This window comes from Triticum aestivum, chromosome 7B (genome assembly GCF_018294505.1).
Source record: "Triticum aestivum cultivar Chinese Spring chromosome 7B, IWGSC CS RefSeq v2.1, whole genome shotgun sequence".
NCBI lineage: Eukaryota > Viridiplantae > Streptophyta > Magnoliopsida > Poales > Poaceae > Triticum > Triticum aestivum.
Window position 1 is genome coordinate 718123256 of NC_057813.1, and position 10841 is coordinate 718134096.

At 44.6% G+C, this 10841-nt stretch overlaps 1 pseudogene; it reads left to right on the top strand.

Moving 5' to 3' along the window:
• The first annotated feature begins 9413 nt into the window (after positions 1-9413).
• Positions 9414-10553, top strand: LOC123161481 (transcription factor MYB44-like; annotated as a pseudogene).
• Positions 10554-10841: the final 288 nt, after the last annotated feature.

The following is a 10841-nucleotide window of genomic DNA, read 5'->3' on the forward strand; positions in this document are numbered from 1 at the left end:
AGAGAGAGAGAGAGAGAGAGAGAGAGAGAGAGTTGAGCCCATGAAAGCCCATCTTGCCCGCGTGATCAAAACTATGGGCGCAACTATATCTCGCAGAAGGATTTGCTAAACTTAATGTGGACGCGGCAATATCGAGTGATGGATCGCATGGAGCAGCGGTGGTAGTGTGTCGGGATCAGAGTGGAAGTTTCTTTGGAGCTTTAGAGATTGCATTCTGATTCATCACAGAACCAACTACTCTTGAACCAGTGGTGGTTCAAGAAGGGCAATCATTAGTAGAAGATCTTTACGCCAATCAAATTCAAATTGCACCAGATTGCAAGACGGTGGTGAATGACGTCAAGCAGAACTCATCGGCGGAGTATGGCACCATGGTACATGAAATAATAGAACGCTCTAGAGGTTTAATGCTTGTAACATAGTTCACGAGTTTAGGAGCTCGAATTTCAAGGAACACGATCTCGCTAAGCACGCTTTATCACTCCGGTTAGGTCGCCATGTTTGGTTGGGCCAACCTGGAGAGCTACATTTCTTGCATGTAAATGTTTTGGAGTCTGAATAAAGCTTAGCGAGAATGTCTAAAAAAAACTATATTTCGCAAAGCAAGCGTGGCTCATGTCAATGGACATGCTAGTGGGGTGGCCCAGTATCGTTACATTCAACATTTCTTTCTTCATTCATTTCTTTTGGTTTTTCGTTTGTTCTGAATTTCTTTACCGATTTATATTCTCAAATATTCTATAAAACATATATTTCAGATATTTAATTTACTAAAAAACTTATAGGTATTCATGGTGCATTTAAAAATTATTCATGCGTGTAAAAAATATCTTCGCGTAACTTTAAAAAATGTCCATAACACCAACAGTTTCACATGTATTCTTAAACTGGTAAATGCGATTAAAAAAAGTTTAGTTAACATGTATTAAAAAAACATTCACACATGTATAAAAAATTCATCATGTATTTGGAAAATGTTCAACGTGTATCAAAACAGTTCAACGCTGATACAAAAATGTGCAATGTGTATTTCATTTTTTTTAAATGTTCGTGGTGTATCTCAAACAAATTTCATGTGTATTAAAAAAATTCAACGTGCATTAAAAAATAATCAAATTGTATTTATAAATGTTTAACATGCGTTTGAAAAATGTTCAGACTTGTATTTCAAACAATTGTTCATCATGTGTTTGAAAAAGGTTCATCGTGTATGCAAAAAATGAACAATTGGTATTCAAGAAAATGTTCAACGTGAATTTGGAAAACATTATCATGTATTTTAAAACAATGTTCAATGTTTATCTAATAAAAAATCAAAATTATTCAAAAAATAGTCAATGTCTATACAAAATAAGTTCAATGTCTATTAGAATTTTTTTGATCTTGTTTTCAAACAAATGTCCAATAATGTATTGGAAAACGGTCATCATTTATTATAAAAATAGTCAACATGTCTAAAGAATTCAGTGTGTATATGAAAAATGTCCAAACATGTATTGAAAAAAGTTTACATGCATTTGAGAAAGAAAAAAGAAAAAAAGAAGTAGAAACTAAAAATAGTAAATATGAAAAAAAACGTAAAAAAGCCAAAATAAATCCAATGAAACCGTAAAGAAAAACACGGAAAAGAGGGAAGTAAACCACGTGGGACGTTTCAAAACTGGCGAAAACTGGTGGAATGTTGCAGAAACTCATGCTCGGAACCTTTCCAAAATTGTTTCACTGGGCCGGCTTACTAGGTCAACACAGTAGCAAGCGCATAGGCGAGGCAGAGCTAGCATTTCATAGCGCCCGCGAAAAGGTTAGACCATGCACGCGAGCATTTTGGGGCGCGATTATGTCTCAAGTCTCGCCTGAACGACAACGTGAATGGGCCGGCCTAACGCGCGGCAGGCCACTGCCTCGTTCTTTTTCCTTAATATATATAATAAGATTTTTATTTCCTTTCCTACTCTTTTTTACACTTCCTAAACATATATATGACAAAATATTCTTTAAAAAATGTTTTGAAAAATGTTAGTCACGCATTTAAAAAATGTTAAATGTTTCTAAAAAATGTTGACCATGTATAAGAAAAATGCATACAGATAATATACAATGTGCGTGAATTTTTTTGGATCATGTATTTAATATACGTCAATCCAGTATTCTAAAAAAGTGAAACACATATTTGAAAAATGTTAATCAGGCATGTGAAAAATGTTAAATGTCTATAGAAAAATGTTTACCATGTATTCAAAAAAGGTTAATCTTGAATTGTATTGAAAAATGTTAAACTTGTATTTGAAAAATGTTATTCAAGTATTTCAAAAAAAATGTGTATAGTAAAAAGTAAACTAAGTATTAAAAAAGGATTAATTCGTATTGAATTCAAAACATGTTATACTTGTACTACAAAAATGCTACTCAAGCATTTGAAAAATAGTAAGTGTCTAAATAAAATATTTTGATCATGTATTCAAAAAATGATAATCTTATATTGTATTCAAAAAATGTGAAAATTAAATTTTAAAAAATGTTAATCAAGCATTTCAAAAATGTTAAATGTCTATAGAAAAAATGTTGACCATGTTCAGAAAAGTTAATCTTCTTTTTGAAAAATGTTGAATATGTTTAGAAAAATGTTGACCATGTATTCAAAAAATTTTGATATTTGTTTTGAAAAATGTTAAATGTGTATAGAATTTTTTACCGGATATTGAAAAAATGTTGACCTTGTATTTGAACAATTTCATATACATATTAGAAAAAATGTATTAAATTAAATATATAAAAATGTGTTAAGGAAAACAATGAACACCGGGTGAAAACAATAAAACCGATGAAAAACGAGAAAGAAACATGCAAACCAAATGAAAAGAAAAGAAAAGAAAGCCAATGAAAACCAAGAAAGCAACAAGGAACTCAGAAAAAAAGGAAACAAATAAAAAATGGTGAAATCGGAAAGAAACAAATAAAACTTATGTAAAAAATGAAAAACAGAAAAATTAGTGGGAAAAACTGGCTCTTTTACCTCAAGTTGGTCACGTCTAGAGTTTCATCACAAAGTTGTCATAGACCTGGTGGCTAAAATCGCTGCCAACAACCTAGAAGACCTGGTTTGGTTTCGACCCCCCTATGCGCCACCCTTTTCACCAATATTCCTTCGAATTGTGTGCTAATGGGCTGGTCCGTTACCGTAGATACTTTACGTGACAGATTTTTCCGTCTCACGTGAAGCGAGATATAGAGCATAATTGGTTTGCTACCAACATTTGTTATTGCCAATATTTGGCAAGCGAACATTTGGTAAAATCAAAAGTTGCCAATATTTGACAACTTCTTGTGAGATTGGCAATGAAAATTGGCAAGCAACCAATCTCTAGCCAATATTTGGCCGTTGCCAAAAATTGGCATGCCAACTTTTGGCATCAAACCAATTATGCTCATAGCTCCCGCGAGCATTTTATCACCTAATCGCAACTTGGTGGTTAAGATTTGGGCTAGCCCGTCAGCCTAGCACACTATATGACTTTTTTAATTAAATTGTAGGAACACTCTCCATTTTCAAGTTTTCCTTTTTTGCTGTTGTTTTTCCCTATGCTTTTTGTTTTTATTTTTAATTTTTTATTATTATTGTATAGAACGTTAGAAAAATGAAAGAATATTCAAAATTATAAAAAAATAATATATGGAAAGGTGCTCGCGTTCAAAAATGATATTTTAACTTTAAAAAAGTTTAAAAGATTATAAAAATGTCGCATTCGTATAAAAAACTGAAGAAAAATAGACCGATACTCTATTTTCTTTCTTCAGAAACTGCTTCTAAGCAATGTTCAGAGATATTTTGGAAAATATTCTTATAAATAATTTTTTTGAGGGAGATCCGTACAAAGGTAAAAAAAATTGACGAGCGGTGTGTGAGCAGTGATGACGCGCGCCACAACGGCGGCATCGTGCCCCGTGCGGCTCTGACAGGGCGACGAATATCCTATTGCACGGGCGGGCGCGATCGATGCATCCTCGCATGGACGCACGGACATGACAGCGCGATCGGGGCTGGCTGGATCATAGTACATTCATACGAGCGGCTGGATCGCAGAGCGGGCAAAGATCTCCTCTGTTTTGTTTAAGCCAAACAAAGCGACGGGACCGTCCGAGGAAGCTGCGACGAAGCTGCGCCCCCCTCCCCTCCCCGCCGCGCGCGGATCCAGACGCCCGTCCGTCGTGGGCTCACGGTGGCTGGTTGGCACGGTTGGGAAGTACGTATCGTACCCGCTCCGGTCGTACCTGTCGGTGGGCCTGGGGACCGTCCGGACCTCGGCCAGCCTGGCCTCGAGGCCCGCGCGGCCACGTCCCGCCTCCCCCGCTCCTCCTCCTTGTTCATCGAACCCGCTTCTTCTACCGGCGACGTACGTTGCTTTCGCTCACCGGCTCGCCGCGAGCACCCCGTCTCCGTGGCGTGCAGCGTGTCGCGGGTGCAACGAACGGCGACCAGGCCTCGCCGGCGCGGACGGTACGTAGGTGGTCGTAGGACGAGTAGCAGGGCCGCATGCAGGCAGCGGCCTCGGTCTAGCCGGGGAAAAAGTCTAAAATAAACCTATTTTGGACCCTGGACCTGTTTGGCAAACTAGGAATAGTACAATCCCGGCCAGGATAACCAGCTACCCTTACGGACAAGAATTTGGGCCGGCCCACTACAACACAACAAGATTTCGTGATGTTTCAAAAATGTTCGCACATTTTTAAAAATTTTCAGAAGTTAAAAAAGTGTCCCTGCTTACTATTTTTGGCGCAAATTCAATTCATTTTCTGTTTTTTTAATGTTTTGCATTTTAAAATTTTATTCACATTTTAATAAACTGTTTGTGACTTCAAAAAGAAAAACACATTTGCCAAAAATGTTCATAATACCAACAGTTTTTCAGATGCTATGATTTTTTTTCAGATTTTCAAATTGAGTCACGTTTTTAAAATATGTTTTCCGAATTTCATCAACTATTTCGGAAATAATGTTTTTAAAAAATGTTTTCAATTGTTGGCTGCGGAATAGATTGGGCCGGCCCACCAGACATGGTGCGAGTATTTTTTTGGCTTCACACGAGACATAAAAATTCATTCTTTCTTTTTCTTAACGCGCGACGTAACAATTCCAAAACAAAAAAAAACGTGCCGTGAAGTCGAACATAAAAATATTCAAATAGTGGTACCGGGTCCAAAACATAAAAATATCAATGTTTATCAAAAAATATTTAATGTCTGCGTTCAAAATGTACATTGGGCACTGAGGAAAATTAGACATGTGTAAAAATGAAAAACGTAAAAGAAAAAAAAAAGACTAGTGCGCGCGCACGAGCGACTGTGCTACTGGGCCGGCCCAATTCAGCAAATACCGGCCGAGTCCTCTCAAGGTTTAAAATAGACCGGGATTATAAAGTTTGGTGTGCTAATTTTAAGGATTGAGAGTTCAGGGTTTGATTTAGCTTTTGCCTACAAACTCAAGGTTTGTTTTGGACTTTTTCCTCTAGCCGGTGAGAGATGTCCACGTCCTGCGAGCAGCGCGCCTATTCTTGGGAAGTCGAGCGCAGTGCGCTACAGCCTGTCCGCGCGGACCGAGGACCCTGACGGACGGGCGAACGTGCGGGTCGGCCCACCCGTCATAGGCACGAGCGGGCGTCGGCAGTGGGGCAGGGGAGGGAGGGAACACGTACCCGCCGTACGGTACGGGAGTGCATGCATATGCATCATCGGGTATGGCGAGGTGGTGGACGGAGCCCGCACGAGTCGGGTGGGCGGGCGGATGGGCTCGATGAAGGTCAAGGGGGGAAAAATTATATGAGATCAGATCTCATATAAACCAGGTGAGGCCCGCCCTGATGGATGACATGTGGCATTCACAAATCACAAAGCATCTAATCTCCCCCTCCCCCCTCCCCTGATTTCAGGTGGGGATGGGATAGATGCTTTATGATTTATGAATGCCACGTGTCATCCATCCGGATGGATCTCACCTGCTAACATGAGACCTGGTCTCGTAGAATTTTTTTCCGTTAAGGGGGCATGGATCTCTCTCGCATGCACCCATCGGCGCCGCCTAGCTCGGGTCGTCCAAAGTGGGCGGTTTCGAGTCCAGTCCAGTCCACTCCACCGCCCCCTGCTTCTCACCGGCCGTGTCTATCCATCCAACCAAAGCCGCAAAACGACGAAATACTACCAACGATCCCCATCCAACTTGGCTCCAAACGACACGAGATGGAGATATATGCATGCATGCATGGCTCGCTCACTCCCGTCGCGTCCGTCCACTCGTACTTTGCACAAGAGTTTCATTCAGCCACCACACACAGGTGGTGGTAGACCATCGACAAGACAAGTGCGATGCGGATCGAAACCCCACAACAAGCTCGGTCGAACTTGATGGATCCAAACGAAACAAGATATGCATGGCTCGCGCAAAATCACTGTTCTAGACCTTCGTGCCTAGCTAGGTTTTGGACCGTTTGACCGTGCTTGGAATATAAACGGATCTCACCTTTTTACTATCACCGTTGTCTTTGGCAGTAGGGTATCACTACTTACGGTCACGGTCAATGGCGATAGGAAGTAGGCTAATCGTGTTTTGCGCCGTCTAGGCGCTAGCTGGCGTGAATAAGTGGCTACCGTAACGGGCCTCAGTGGTAGACCACGAGGGTCCTTGGCGCTATGTTCCCATGACTTATTACCGTCCAAAATATATATATTTGCAAGGTCCAAAAGCTTTTCCTTAATGTCCTACCGCTAAGGACCTTCGTGGTTGGTCCCATGACCTATCGTCCAAAAAGATATTTGAACTACATGGTCCATATAAGCTTTTAATTAAAATTGGCGGTGCTTTTCATTAAATTTGGGCGTCCTACCGCCAAGGACCTTGATGGTTAGTCCCATGGTCTACCGCCCGAAAAGATGATCGCAGGTCTACTAGTTTTCCAATAAATTTAGGGAGGGGGGGGGGGGGTCTACCACCAGGGACCTTGGCGGTAGGGTCGCAATGTTTATTTTCATGCTATGGCCAATCAACGCAAAAGGAACAATCATCTTTCTGCGCTAGACAGGGGTGATGAACAAGTTTATACTATGAACTTATGGACGATGTGCATTGATCTTTGTTTTCAAGGAGTTGTGTGGAAGGAAATTCATATTCTTCTAGGAAAAGTAAGTGCGATGCTTCATCAATGGAAGGTTCTGGAGTGAAGTGCATTGTAGGTTCTTGAACTACTTCAGGGGTATCACATAGGTCCTCAGACTATGAAAATCATCATCCAGGTCCTCAAAGTGTAATAAGTGTGCCATCCAGGTCCAAAATCAGTTCTCACTAGAGTGGTTCGAGGATCTATACTTTTCCTAGCATAACACGCTTACTATACTTCGAGGACATGGATCACGGTTTTCATAGTTTGAGGACCTACATGACATGCCTAAAATAGTTCGAGGACCTACTGTGCACTTCACTCAAGATTCTGTGTGTGGATATATATATGCAATCAGTTTTGCTGAGGGAATGCTTGCTGCTTCTGAATCGACGAAGAGGAGAGCTTCTAAGGATCGCTGGGAGACGAAGGGCAGACAAAATCTCTCAGCAAGGCATCTATCTGAACGCCTATTCCAGTTGAAAGTTGATGATTATTTAACATGATAGCTCTTGTTGGTTACCTTCTTTATTCGTCTTGATTTTGTTCGATCTTCTGCCAGTTTGGGTGGCAGTTGTTATCTAACTCAGCTAATTTGGCTTATCACAAGCACTGTGAACAGTCATGTGTTTTGCTAGCCTCATACAGGGGCGTAGCCAGGCCTAAGATTGTCCGGGCCATGGCCCTAGGGGTGGAAAGGAAATCCTTCATGTACTATAGCTACAGTACATACCGTGCCAACGAGGCTGGCCCAGGGCACCGAGATATCCTGCCTACGCCACTGGCCTCTTATAATAAAATGAGATTGGGGGAAACACTTTTCCATCAAACAAAAAATCGATCGAAGGACAGGAGCGAGGATGAAAAAACACTCTCTGTTCCACGCTTTCACTTTCCTAACTACCTCTCCAATAACAAACTCGCAAACAAACCAACCGAAACGATGCTATGATAAAAAAATTAAAAATAGATTAAACAATATCGCCAAGGTGTCTTGACATCTCCCGACTCGTAGCTGTGTTTGGGTGTGTTCTCCGGGCAAAAGCTATGTTCGCGATGGCTGTGTGCTCGGTGTCACTCCTCTGTTGGGGGCATCGTGTACGGAGACATTGATTTGAGGTTCTGCGTTGCGTTCCTTCGGTTCTCGTTGCTATACCGGTTGTTCTTCAAGGGCGCTATGCACGCCATCGCTAGTGCATCCAAGGCGATGCCTTTCTCGTGACCGTCCAAGTCCCGCCACCTACTCACCAATCTCTTTGAGTCATTCATGGGGTGGATGGTGTGTCAGCAAGGGAAGTCTAAATTGGTCTGTTATCTTCGGAGGCAACAAGTGTTGGTCGAGACACGACTTTGTCTTTCAGTTCAGGATAGACCCCTTTTGTTGTGGTTGTAATGGGTGTGGTGGATTGTCATTGGACTGCCCTGCTGGGTGTTTTTTTTTTGAGAGAGAATGTCGGCCTTTATTGATTAAGCAACAAACTTACACAAAGTCTCCCGGGATGCAATCGGAGCATAATGGAAAATGCAAAGACTAGATGAGTTCAAACTTGATCTAGCTAAGATATGAGCTAAAACATTACAATGCCGACGCACATGCTGGAAGCACTCAGAAGAAAGGTCATTCGCCATGATCTTAACATCTGAAAAGAACGGAGCCCACCACCGAGCGATCTCTGGATCGAGGGAGACATAGCCCTGCTGGGTGTTGGGTGTTGGATTGTCTACAAACTTGCCTCGGTGTAAAGTGAAGTGTGCGCTTTGTTCACAACAAGGGCGGTCTAATTTATTTCTGTCTTCTATAAAAATATGATACGCTTAGGTTGTACTCTTGAAGAAAAGACGGGAAAACCCTCTTTCGATAAAAAAAAATCGATCGAAGTACAAACACTCGGTGCCGCGCTTTCACTTTCCGAACTACCTCTCCAACAGCAAACTCGCAAACAAACTAACTGAAACGACACCACGGTTCAAATTTTGAAAATGGTTTAAACAAAATGTTACTGTACCACCGCTGTCTGGCCTGCAGGTGGGGCCAGTGCGACGCGGCCCCACATGGCATCCAGCCAGGGCAAACGACAAGCGCCGCGGGTGGGATAGGACCGGACCAGGCAGGAGGTTTCGTTGCCGGTGCCGTTGCGTGCATGCATGCAGTTGGATGGGGCCTCGTGCGGCCAGCTGTTGCTGCCGCCCACATGACCGGCCGCCCCCAGGCTACAAATACCACCTCCCATCTCCTTCCCCGACAACCACCACCGCCGCTCGCCGCCACCCACAACCCGTTCAATCGTCCTCACATACCAGTCTCCATCTTCGGTCGTAGCAGCAGCAAGCCAGCTATGGAGGGGTGCGACCGGATCAGGGGGGCGTGGAGCCCGGAGGAGGACGCCGCGCTGCGGCAGCTGGTGGAGCGCCACGGCGCGCGCAACTGGACGGCCATTGGCCGCGGGGTGCCGGGACGCTCCGGCAAGTCCTGCCGCCTGCGGTGGTGCAACCAGCTGTCGCCCGGGGTGGAGCGCAGGCCCTTCACGGCCGACGAGGACGCCATCATCGCGCGCGCCCATGCGAGGCTCGGCAACTGCTGGGCCGCCATCGCGCGCCACCTCCGTGGCCGCACCGACAACGCCGTCAAGAACCACTGGAACTGCTCCCTCAAGCGCAGGCTCGGCGCCGTCGACGTCGCCGGAGAGGGCGAGGAGGAGCGGCCCTGCAAGCGCGCCAGCGTCACGCCGGAGAGCACCTCCGGATCGGGGTCGGGGTCTGGATCCGGGTCCGACCGCAGCGACCTCAGCAATGGCGGCGCGTTCGGGCTCGCCCAGGTCTACCGGTCGGTGGCGCGGGCCGGCGTGTTCGAGCCGGCGGACTGCGCCATGAGCCAGGGACACGAGGAGGAGGAGGAGCAGGATGACCCATTCACGTCGCTCTCGCTCTCCCTCCCCGGCACGGATGCCCACGGGTTCCACCACGACAGCTCCCACAGCCATTTCCACCAGCCGTTTCCCTCCCCGTCGCCGCCGCCCGCTCCGTCGTCTACGACCGCGCCGCCGCCGGCGTCGTACCCGTTCTCCCCCGCTTTCGCCGCCGCGATGCAGGAGATATCCGTGACGAGGTGCGCAGGTACATCTCCGGCGTCAGCTGCGGCTCCAACCTGCCGTCCATGCCGCAGCTGGTGGATGGCGTGATGCGCGTGGCGGCGGAGCGCGCCAGCGGGGTCTCGAGGATGCGGTGACCGATAAGCAAACGATTCGATCCGGCCGAGTAGATCGGCAGCAATTTCTGACTCGACTCGAAAATCACTGTAGGACAGGCGCCATTTCGTTAGGATCTGAAGTCTGAATTGAATTAGCAATGGGAGAAAGATGAACTAGGCAAAGCTGACGATTTTCTTCTTTCTGTACATAAAAACAAATGAAATGAAAAGAAACTTGCATATGTGTCCAAGTTTAAGCTCACTCATGTCAAATTCGTTTCCCTGCGAAAGCAAAAAATCTACCCGTATATATGGATCTGAAGCGAAAAATCCTTCGGTCTGCATTTGGGCTACGGAGATGCAGAGTAACATCAAAGGGCAGCAAAAGGCGCGACGAAAACCTGTGTGCTCAAGGATTGAGAAGTTGAACAATCAGACAAAATTGTAGCCAAAACAATTTTGCAGCAAAAGGCGTAAATGTATGAAAAAATTTCATAATCCTAAATTTT